We start from the raw sequence: 12,038 nt of genomic DNA on the forward strand, positions 1-12,038 counted from the left end.
TCTAGATCAAAGATGACCTGCTTCCCACTTTAGCTTGAAAAAATGGATCCGCTGGAAATATTTCAACTTCAAGACTTGAGCTGATAGGGATTAAAGATATTATAGAATGCACCATCCTTACTTAGAGCATCCTCATTGGATTATGCAAAAACAAATGTAAAATTTGCATAATATGACATGATTTTACATTTAGCTATTCCACTCAAAATTTATTTTTACATTGAATTATTCATCTATTAGTCAAAATAATAATAAAAAATTATAAATTTATAGTATTTAAATTTTTTTTTCTATTAATTGAAACCAAACTGCCCATGAATACATTCACAAAACCAAAAATTTAATAATATTTTTCTACATTTTTTCTGAGTCAATTAACATTGAGTAATTCTACGTACAACTCATGTAACATGCATAAACGCCGTATAATAGCTTTGAAAAAAAATGTGGTCCACTATTAAAAAATTAATTTTTTTCATGTGAGTCTCATATTTTATTCACCTTTTTTAAAGTGATTACGTGGCGGTTGCATAATTCACGATTGCAAATATTTTTTCTTCATAAAAATTACTCCATTTTCTGTAAAACTACTCTGCACAATATCTAAAATCTTCACTTTGAATCCAAAAAAAAAAAAACAGTGCACAAAATAGAGTGATTTAATCGCATTGGAGGGTAGAAGACGAACTATTCAAGATGCAGGTACAATCAATTGGAATCGATTGTAATCCCCAACAATCAATGGTGGCAAACTATTCAACATTTATATGACCATTATTGGATTGAAGATGCAGGTCCAAATTTGCCAGTGCTTTGTAAAAGATAAAGTCTGAATAATATTTCCTTCATGATTTCAATGTTTGTACAGAGGCTTATTTATAGAGAGAATCGAATTGCCAAGAACATTCTAGCATTCTCACAGGCACATGGTGTGCCGTATGCTTAGTGCTAGCTTTGTGAAGCTGTTGTAACCGAAAAGAATGCCTTAGTACAAAACAGAATTACAAGAATAATCCAGTAATACAATTAAACATTTTTGGACAATTTCTGTTGCTGAGATGGCTCTGCATCTTCATGTGCAGCTGACTTGGAGCTAGATGATTGTATATCTGAGTTGGAAGCCGATGTGGAATGTCTGTTAATACCCTCCCGCGAGTCCAACAGGGGAACCATGGTGAGACTCGATCTAAGTGTAAGAAAGCGAGTGGAGAGCAGCGGCTTGGTAAATATGTCAGCTACTTGATCACGAGAGGAGATAAAAGCAACACTCAATGTTTTGGATGCTACTTTGTCACGTACAAAGTGGAAGTCAATTTCCATATGCTTTGTACGTGAATGAAGAACTGGATTTGCTGAGAGATACGTGGCTCCCAAGTTGTCACACCATAGAGTAGGGGCTTTGGGAAGAAAAACACTGAGTTCCTTGAGTAGTGATTAAAGCCAAAGTAATTCTACAGTGGTATTGGCAAGAGCCTTGTATTCAGCTTCGGTACTAGATCTTGCAACTGTGTGTTGCTTCTTGGAGCCCCATGAAATTAGATTAGGTCCAAGAAAAATACAAAAACCCCCTGTAGAGCGCCGATCATCTGGGCACCCTGCCCAATCCGCATCTGAAAATGCTTGAAGGGTGTAAGTGGAAGAGGGTTGAATGTGAAGACCATAGTGAGCTGTTTGCTTAAGGTATCGGAGAATCCTCTTCACAGCTTGCCAGTGAGGGAGTTTGGGAGCATGCATAAATTGACAAATTTTGTTCACGGCAAAGGCAATATCAGGACGGGTTAGTGACAGATATTGGAGACTACTGACAGTGCTCCGATAGAGAGTAGGATCACTGAAGTCAGGGCCATCAGTAAGAGAGAGACGAGTAGAGAAGGCCATGGGAGAAGTTACGGGTTTGGCTAACTCCATATTGGTTCTTTTAAGGAGGTCGCAGATGTACTTGGTCTGAGAAAGATGAAGACCATTGGAGAATTTATTTATTTCAAGTCCAAGAAAAAAACGCAGAGGCCCTAAATCTTTGACAGGAAACGATGAATTTAGAGAATGAAGGACCGAGGAAATAGCTTTAGGACAGGAACCCGTAAGTATAATGTCATCAACGTAGATGAGAAAATAGATAGTAACAGAGGAATATTTATACAAGAAAAGAGAGGGATCAGAGCATGATTGTGTGAAACCGAGTTCAAGGAGCCGTGTACTCAATTTGGAGAACCAGGCCCTTGGTGCTTGTTTGAGGCCATAAATGGCCTTATTCAAGCGACAAACATGCGTAGGGTATTCGGGATTGATAAATCCAATTGGCTGAGTCATAAAAACTTGTTCTTGAAGATCCCCATGCCAAAAAGCATTGTTAATGTCTAACTGTCTAAGGGACCAGCATTCAGTGACTGCAATGGAAAGAATAGTCCGAATGGTAGTGGGTTTTACTACAGGACTAAAAGTTTCAGAAAAATCAATACCTTCCTGTTGACGTAAACCCTTTGCTACCAGGCGCGCTTTGTGACGTTCGACAGTGCCATCTGAGTTCCTTTTGGTTCGGAAGACCCATTTACGGCCGACCAAATTTTTGATTCCAGATGAAGGGACTAGGGTCCAAGTGTTTGTGGCCAGAAGTGCTTGAAACTCATTTGCCATGGCCAGACGCCATTTTTTATGCTTAGCCGCTTCTGTGAATGAGCTGGGTTCTTCAGGAAAAGAGGTGGAGATGGCGGTAAGGCAGCTTCGTGGTGGTGGCCACAGAACTGTCCCGTCGGTGAACTGCTTTGGACGGAGGGAATTTGTTTTGGAGCGAGTGATGATTTGATCTGAAGAAGATGAAGTTTGAGGCTGAGTCGTGGACTGAATGGTGGAAATTTCGAGAGGCTGAGATGTAGAAGATGAGCTGGGAGAAGTAGTTGTCTGAGGCACGCGAGAAGAATTTTCGGGAGATGAATCTGGAGGAGATGAGCTGGAAGAATTGATTTGCTGTGGCACGTGAGTGGAGAGTGTTGGTGCAGGAGAGGTGGGCTGAGTAGTAACGGGAGGAATAAGATTCGGGCTTGGAGGGCTAGTGGGCCGAGTGGTTGGAGAAGTTGAGGATTGAGTGAAGGATGGTAGAGGGCCCAGAATGGAGGGTAATGACACGGAAGTAGTGTGAGAAGGAATTTCAGATTGTGTGGAGAAAGGGAAACACGTTTCATCGAAGATGACATCTCTAGAAATGTAAATTCGGTCAGTTTGGACATGGAGACATTTATAACCTTTATGCGAGTCACTGTATCCAATGAACAAACATTTAGTGGAACGAAGATCAAGTTTGTGGCGATTGTACGGCCGCAAATGAGGCCAACATGCTATGCCAAATACCTTGAGCATATTGTAATTGGGCGTTTTGGAAAAAAGTTTCTCGAAAGGAGATTGATGATGAAGGAGAGGACTTAGGAGCCGATTTATTAAGTAAACAGCGGTATGAAAAGAGTCAGCCCAAAATTTTTGAGGCAAGGAAGCGTGAGCCATGAGAGCTAAACCGGTTTCCACAATGTGGCGGTGTTTTCGTTCCACGGCGCCATTTTGCTGATGGGTATGGGGACATGATACGCGATGGAAAATTCCTTGATTTTTGAGAAGAGTGTGCAGAGCACGATACTCTCCACCCCAATCACTTTGAAGAGATTGAATTTTAGAATTAAATTGCAACTCAACTTGTTTTTGAAATTGAATGAAAACAGAAAGAACATCAGACTTTTGTATTAAAGGAAACCACCAAGTGTAACGAGTAAAATCGTCTAAAAAGGCTACATAATAACGAAAGCCTTCTCGGGAAAGAACTGGGGCAGGGCCCCATACATCTGAGTAGATAAGTTGGAGAGGCTTGGTGAGTGTTGATGAGAGGCTTGAAAAGGCAACTGGGAGCTCTTGGCTTGACAGCACGCTGGACAGATTGATGGAGGATTACGAATGGAGACAGGAAGAGAATATTTGGAGATGACACGTTGAACAATCTGGAGGGAAGGATGCCCAAGTCGAGAGTGCCACTGAGAAGAAGTGGTGCGCTCACCAACCAGAGCTTGAGGATAGACAGGTGCTGGAAAGGTGTAGAGGCCGTCACGCACGGGGCCACGAAGGAGTGGTGTCCCCGTCTTGGAATCCTTCACAATGAAACACGAATTGTGAAACTCAAAGAAAACTAGATTGTCATGACAAAATTGGCGAATAGAAACTAAATTTTTTGTTTTATCCGGAACATGCAAAAGTTGTTTGAGAGAAAAAGAACAAGAGGAAGTTTTAAAGACAGAGTCACCAATATTTGAAATTGGTAGCGCAGTGCCGTCGCCAACACGAATTTGATCTGCACCAGTGTAAGCTGTTGAGTTGAGATTGAGGTGGGTAAGATCAGAGGTGAGGTGATTTGTGGCAGCGGTATCGGGGTACCAGGTCTGATCGGGAGTGGAGGCGGAAGAAGTGTAGTTTGCCATGAGAGAACGAGGTGGGTCACTCTGGTAGGAATGATCAAATCGGTGATAACACTTCATGACAACATGCCCGATTTTGCCACACAATTGACAGGTGGGTCTCGAATGAGGAAGTGGAGAGAAATTTGGAGGAGAAAAATGAGGAGTGAAACTGGGAGTGGAGGAAGGAGTGTTGCGACCCCTACCACGACCCCGAGAGTGTCCTCGGAAATTTCCTCGAATGGTGCTACGACCACGGGAAGCCGATGTGAAGTGTGCTGAGAGGTCTATAGAGTGAGGCAGATGAGAAGAGTGTGCTAGATGACTCTCATGAGTGAGTAAAAGACCATAGAGTTCTTCAGGAGACAATGGTTCAATACGAGCAGTGACTGTGGTGACAAAGGCATCGTAATCACTGCTTAGTCCCGCAAGGAGGTAGGAAACAAATTCGGCAGGGGAGAGAATAATTCCTGCTGCACACATGGTATCGGAGAGGTGTTTAACCTTCCGAAAATATTCAGAAACAGAGGAGGACCCTTTGGAGAGTGTGGCAAGTTGATACCGAAGCTGAATGATTCGGGATTGGGATTGGGAAGCAAAGAGTTTGTCTAGAGCAGACCATACTTGTCTGGATGTGGAATAGCCAACAACTTGTGCTATGAGATTATCGGATAGAGTGGAGATAAGAGCACTCAAAATGATTTGATCGGTTTGGGTCCAGTTTAGAAAATCAGGATTAGGTGTGAATGCATCGGAGAGGAGAGGAGGAGGAGGTGCAGTCGATCCATCGACAAAGTGGAATAATCTCTGGCCTTTCAGATATGGGATCATCTGAGCTCGCCAGAGAAGAAAATTGTCATTGTTTAGTTTAACAGAGACAAGATGATTGAGATGGGGAAGAACGGGGGAGGAGGAAGCAGAATCTGAATTTTTTTTTCAGAGTTGCTTCTTCCGCCATTTTTGGGGACGTTGGTCTATAATGGCTCTGATGCCATGTAAAAGATAAAGTCTGAATAATATTTCCTTCATGATTTCAATGTTTGTACAGAGGCTTATTTATAGAGAGAATCGAATTGCCAAGAACATTCTGGCATTCTCATAGGCACATGGTGTGCCGTATGCTTAGTGCTAGCTGTGTGAAGCTGTTGTAACCGAAAAGAATGACTTAGTACAAAACAGAATTATAAGAATAATCCAGTAATACAATTAAACATTTTTGGACAATTTCTGTTGCTGAGATGGCTCTGCATCTTCATGTGCAGCTGACTTGGAGCTAGATGATTGTATATCTGAGTTGGAAGCCGATGTGGAATGTCTGTTAATATGCTTTGAGAGCAATATTTGGCATTTTGGAGCTAAACAGTATAAGTCATGTTACCCAGTATTTGGCATGCAGGTACAATCAACTGCAAAAAGTTTTGCTATAAGGACGAAACACAAGTTGTTGTAATGAAGGACTGGTGCTTCGGCCCAGATCTCGGTAGAACTGAGACTTTCTCTTTTTTTCTCATTTTCATGCAAAGGAAATCTTACCTAGTGAGTGTGAAAGACAAGAAGACAAGAAAATGAAGAGGAAGAGAAGAGGAGTTTGTGTAGAAGGAAAATAAAGAGGAAGAGAAGAGGAGTTTCGGTAAAAAGATAATAGAGAAGAGTTTCGACAGAAAGAAAATAGTTTGGGTAGAAAGAAAATGGAGAAAACATGGGAGAGAGGGTGTCCAAATCGAAAAAATAGTTCTTTATTTATTTGGCCCTACTACAATATTAATCAAACCCGTTCATAGAAACGAGTCTCCAGCTCCTCTTGATTTTAGGAGCTCTTAAAATGGTCTACATTTAAGTCTTCATCACGTTTGTAGAACGTTGGAACTGCCCATGATAAACTGAACACATGGGACGCGTAGCCACCAAAGCTTGATGGAAGCTTTGGTTATAAATAGTACGGTTTGGTCTCCAAACTCACTCAACTCAATCCCAATAGAGTGAGTAGAGTTTGGAAGTGCCAAAACGAGAGAGAGAGAGAGAGAGAGAGAGAGAGAGAGAGAGAGAGAGAGAGAGAGAGAGAGAGAGAGAGAGAGAGAGAGAGAGAGTGTGTGTGTGTGTGTGTGTGAATAAGTATCAATGGCTAGAGGTACGATTTCTTGTATATTTTCACTTTTGATTCTTATGAAGTGTTTAATTCCGCATTATAGAATCATTATTAAGCTTACATTTAGTATCAGAGCAAGGTTCTATCTCTGCCTTGATGCTTGTACAGATACTCTGTTTGTCTCTATTTTTAGCCATAATTTTTTTAAGAAATTGAGCTTTGTTTTTAATTATTCAAAACAACATTAAAATCATATTTAAAACAACATTTCTGAGCTTTCTGAGAAGAAAATACTAATTTTTTACGTCAAAAATATGATTTTCGGAGTGATTTTTCAGAGCTACTGTTAATCTTTCTGGAGGTTGAAGACAACCAAAACGACATGTCGTTTAGTGGCTGCTGGATTTGTATAGAGCTAAATGACATGTAGTTTAGTGGGTAGTCTGAAGCTAAACGACACATCATTTATCGTTTGGCAAAAAATGACACGTCATTTAGTTGGGGTGCCTTTTGATTAACTACGTGTCTAAATGACATGTCATTTATTGTTTGGTGAAAACGACACGTTGTTTTGGAAGGCAACATTGAATCGTGTAGGAGAAAAACGTTTTTCATTTTGAAAAAACGACATGTCATTTAAATCGGTTTCTTTTTAAAAAAATTTAAAAATTTAAAAAAAAATGGAGGACCTGTATTTTATTTAGCATATTTATTTGTTTTGGTCATGCTATAAATTTTGCTCATTTTTTAATATAGTTATTATTTGTTTTAATTGTGTGCAATTTAGATGATTGTCTTGTAAAATTAATAACTATGCTCATATTTAGTTTGCATGAATTGATTATTCCTATTCTAAATTAATACATGCAATTTTGATGAGTATATATATATATATATAGTTAAAAGCATGACATTAAATGTTAAGCATAATATTATAGTTTCAATTATGCAATGTTTATGCTTAAATTGTGAGAATATTTTGTCCATAATAATAACATGTTCATTTTAGTTAAAATTTTGCAATTTATAATTATTTTCATATTTAGTTAATCCTTATGCATTAAAGGTATAATGTCTAGTGATCAATATGATTTTTGTTTAATTAAAGAATAGTCACAGCATCTTTAGTTAAATAAAAATTATATATTATGATTGATTAGGATCACATAAATAATATTTAGACATTAATTTTATTTAATCATACTTAGTATAATAAATTTTATCCCACAGGAATTTTTATTATATGATTAATTATGATAAACTATCAAATTGTTCATAACTTATCCACAGGAATTATGAATTAATAATTTGATAGTTTTATCATAAAGTTTAATATTAGAAGGAATATATATCAAATTATAATCATTAATAGACTATTTGTTGTGGGAGTATGAACGTGTATATTTAAGGAGGTTCTATCTAGGAGACTGGATTTTAAGCGAGACCATTATGACCTCTCCAATTTTTCTTGGGAATCTTGAAGTTCTGTTTAGGAAAGAAAAATCTTTTCTAGAAACTTACTTAGTAATACTATTTTTTTTTGCGGTAAAATAAGCCTTATACATGATTAATGAGTAAATAATTTGATAAATTCTATTATAAAGAATAATTGAATCTGCTTAAATTAAAAATTTAGCTCGCAGGCAATTTTTATGTCATTAGATTCAATTTTTAAGTATGATTTACATTAGTAAACCATGAAATTTTATTTAGGCCTCAGGTTTAATATAAGCATGTAATCTATAATTTTTGCAGTTGTACAACCTGCAAGTCTCTCTGATATTCGTTATGATCTCCTTGAACTTAAAGGAGATAACTATAAGGTCTGGAAGGAGATAATTCTTCTTCATTTAGGGTGGATGGACATAGACTATGCTATTAGGAAAGACGAACCACCAGCACTACAGTGGGCATCACGCTTTATGAACAATGAGAGCGATCTAATCGCCTCAGCATGATGTTCATTAAAACTAGAATTTCTGTTGGTATTCGTGGTTCTGTTGATCAGCATGAAAATGTACGAGACTTGCTGAAAGGCATTGATGATCAATTTGTCACTTCAGACAAGGCACTAGCAAGCATCCTAATCATGAAGTTCTCATCCCTAAGGCTCACTAATGTGAAAAGTGTGCGCGAGCACATCATGCAAATACAGGATATTGTGGCTCAATTGAAGAAACTCGAGATTGAAATGTTAGAATATTTCCTTGTGCACTACATTCTGAACATCATTTCGCACCAATATGCACCCTTCAAAATCTCATACAATATACATAAAGATAACTAGTCAATCAATGAACTAATGACCATATGTGTTCAAGAGAAAGGGAGATTGGTGATGGAACAAGAAGAAAGTGTAATGCTCGCAACGTATGAAAATGGGAAATCTCAAGCCAACAAGAAAGGGAAAGGTAAAATACATCTCCAAGCTAGTGCTGGAATCAAAAAATATTTTAATTGTTTCTTCTATAAAAGGAAGGGACACATGAAGAAGGAATGCACCAAATTTTAGAAATGGCTTACGAACAAAGGTAATCCAACCTCGTTTGTTTGTTATGAATCTAATATGGTTAATGTCAATATTAACACACGGTGAATTGACTATGGATCAACAATCCACATTTCAAATTCCTTGCAAGGTTTGCAAAATCTTGAGAAGCTAGTGGAAAGTGAGTAAAGCATCTTATCAAGAAACAAGATGGGCTCACATGTGGAAGCTATAGGAACTTGCTATTTAATTTTAAGTACTAGATTTGTTTTGAAGTTAGAAAAGACCTTTTATGTTTCAAGTTTTTCTAGAAATATTATTTCAATTTCAAGGCTTGTAATTTTTTTCATATTCCTTTAATTTTGCAAATTCATCATTTAATTTATTTTATAAATCTAATTGTGTTGGAAATGAAACATTGTCTGATGGTCTTTACTACATTAATTTACAAAACATACTACTTATGACTCAATGCATGTTCACACTGGTACTAAAAGATGTGTTATCAATGAGAATTACTCAAAATTGTGGCACTAAAGATTAGGTCATATCTTCATAGAAAGAGTTAAAAGATTAGTAAATGAACGAATACTAAATATTTTGGATTTTACTAATTTTGATATTTGTGTGGACTATATAAAGGAAAAGCAGACCAACAAGTTAAAGAAATGTGCCAATAGGAGTTCAGACATATTAGAAATCTTACATACCGATATATGTAGTCCAGATATGGACTCACATGGTCAGAAATACTTCATCTCTTTTATAGATGATTACTCACGATATAGGTATCTCTACATGCTTTATAATAAGAATGAAGCATTAAACGCCTTTAAAATATTTAAGGCTGAAGTAGAGAAACAATATGATAAGCAAATTAAGATCGTGAGATCAGATAGAGGTAGAGAATATTATGGTAGATACACAGAGAATGGATAAGCACCTGGCCATTCGCAAAGTTTCTTCAAGAGCATGGGATTGTTGCCCAATACACCATGCCTTGATCACTAGACCAGAATGGTATAGCAAAAAGAAGAAACCGAACATTATTAAACATGGTACGGAGTATGCTTAGTAGCTCCAATCTTCCTAAATCCTTGTGGGCTAAAACACTTAAAATAATAGTATATATATTAACCGAGTTCCAACCAAGGTTGTTCCTAAAATGCCATTTGAATTATAGAAAGGTTGGAAACCAAGTTTGTGACATATGCGCGTTTGGGATGTCCGTCTGAAGTAAGAATTTATAATCCACAAGAGAAGAAGCTGGACCCAAGGACCATTGATGGGTATTTCATTGGATATGCTGAAAGGTCTAAAGGTTACAGATTTTATTGTCCATCCCACAACACTAGGATTGTGGAATCAAGAAATGCAAAGTTTCTTGAAAATGACTTGATTAGTGGGAGCGATCAAACCAGGAACATAGTTTTTGAGAATGATCATTTAGAATCTCAACCTTCCACCTCAAGTGATAAATTGGTTATTGTTCACAGCACCCCTCAAGTACGAACTGGTGTTGAACAACCAATCGTTGAAGTTCCATAAGCTGCTGACAACATTCCAATAGATCAAGTGGTTCAAAAGTTGCCAAGAACTTTTGAACAACAGGTTAAACCACATACTTCTCAAGAATATGATGGTACAACATTAAGAAGATCTATTAGGCCCAGGAGATCAGCAATTCCTGATAATTATGTTGTGTATCTACAAGAGTCTGACTGCAGCACTGGAGTCGAAAATAATCCCAAGTCATTTTCACAAGCCATGAATTGCAAAGAATCAAAATTATGGTACAATGCCATGAAGGAAGAGATGAATTATTTGAAAAGTAACAAAGTTTGGGATTTTGTTGAGTTGCCTAATGGGGTAAAAACCATTGGATGTAAATGGATTTTTAAGACAAAGAAAGACTCATTGGGTAACATTGAGAGATACAAGACAAGACTAATTGCTAAGAGATTCACTCAAAAAGAAGGAATTGATTACACAGAGACTTTCTCTCTTGTATCTAAGAAAGATTCCTTGCGCTTTATTTTGGCATTAGCAGCCCATTTTGACTTAGAGTTGCAATAAATGAATGTGAAAATTGCATTTCTCAATGGAGATATAGAGGAGGAGGTTTACATGAAACAACTTAAAGGATTATGTAACACCAGTCCTTATGGTGGGTCATTTTCATAAAAATTTTGATAAAAATCGACAGAAATTACGATTCCTTTAAAATTTCTTTTTCATTCATGCCAGGATGCAAAAGACTCCATGTCATAAATAAAATTCATTTTCTTAATTAAAAGATTACAACGGAAAACATTAAACTTTCATAATTAAAGTTTCTCGTATAAAAGATCTTGCCTAGGCCTTCATGCTCTTCCCCTTGGGCTGTGCCCGTCCTGACCTGTCATGCTCATCTTGTGCCTGGGAGAGCACACATAAAAACTAAAATGAGTCAATGACTCGTAAGCATTACTTCATACAGTCAAAATATAATAACATAGATTTTCGGTCATGCACTTATCATTCCATACATACATATCTTACTTAGCATGCATTCGTCTTTCTTTTCGTTTTAAAACTTTGCGAGATGGGGTTTTTCTTTAAAACGTGTTTTCTTCTTTAAAACAGTTTCCCACGCATTGCTGCCTTCATTTCTTGAAGAGTTTTTTCATGCATTTATCTTTTTACGTACATTCATGCATACATGCATACATTCATTCGTTCATCTTTTCTTACTTACGTACATTCATGCATTCCATTCATATATATATATATGCATTCTTTCTTAACATGCATCCATTCATTCTTATCACTTTTATTGGCCATCGCACACTGTTACATCCCGTGTACTGGGGTTAGCGGTCTTTTGGAGCTGATTCTGCCTGTGGCCACAGGTTGGGAATCCATTCTGTCAAGGTGCAGCACTGGGTGCACTACCAGTGCTACTTATCCAGCATTGCAATCTGCCCCGTCCAGTCTATTTATTGGTTCCATTTCCATTTCAGTCCATGTGGCCCTTATGTATTTTCATACATCA

This window comes from Carya illinoinensis, chromosome 5 (assembly GCF_018687715.1).
Source record: "Carya illinoinensis cultivar Pawnee chromosome 5, C.illinoinensisPawnee_v1, whole genome shotgun sequence".
NCBI lineage: Eukaryota > Viridiplantae > Streptophyta > Magnoliopsida > Fagales > Juglandaceae > Carya > Carya illinoinensis.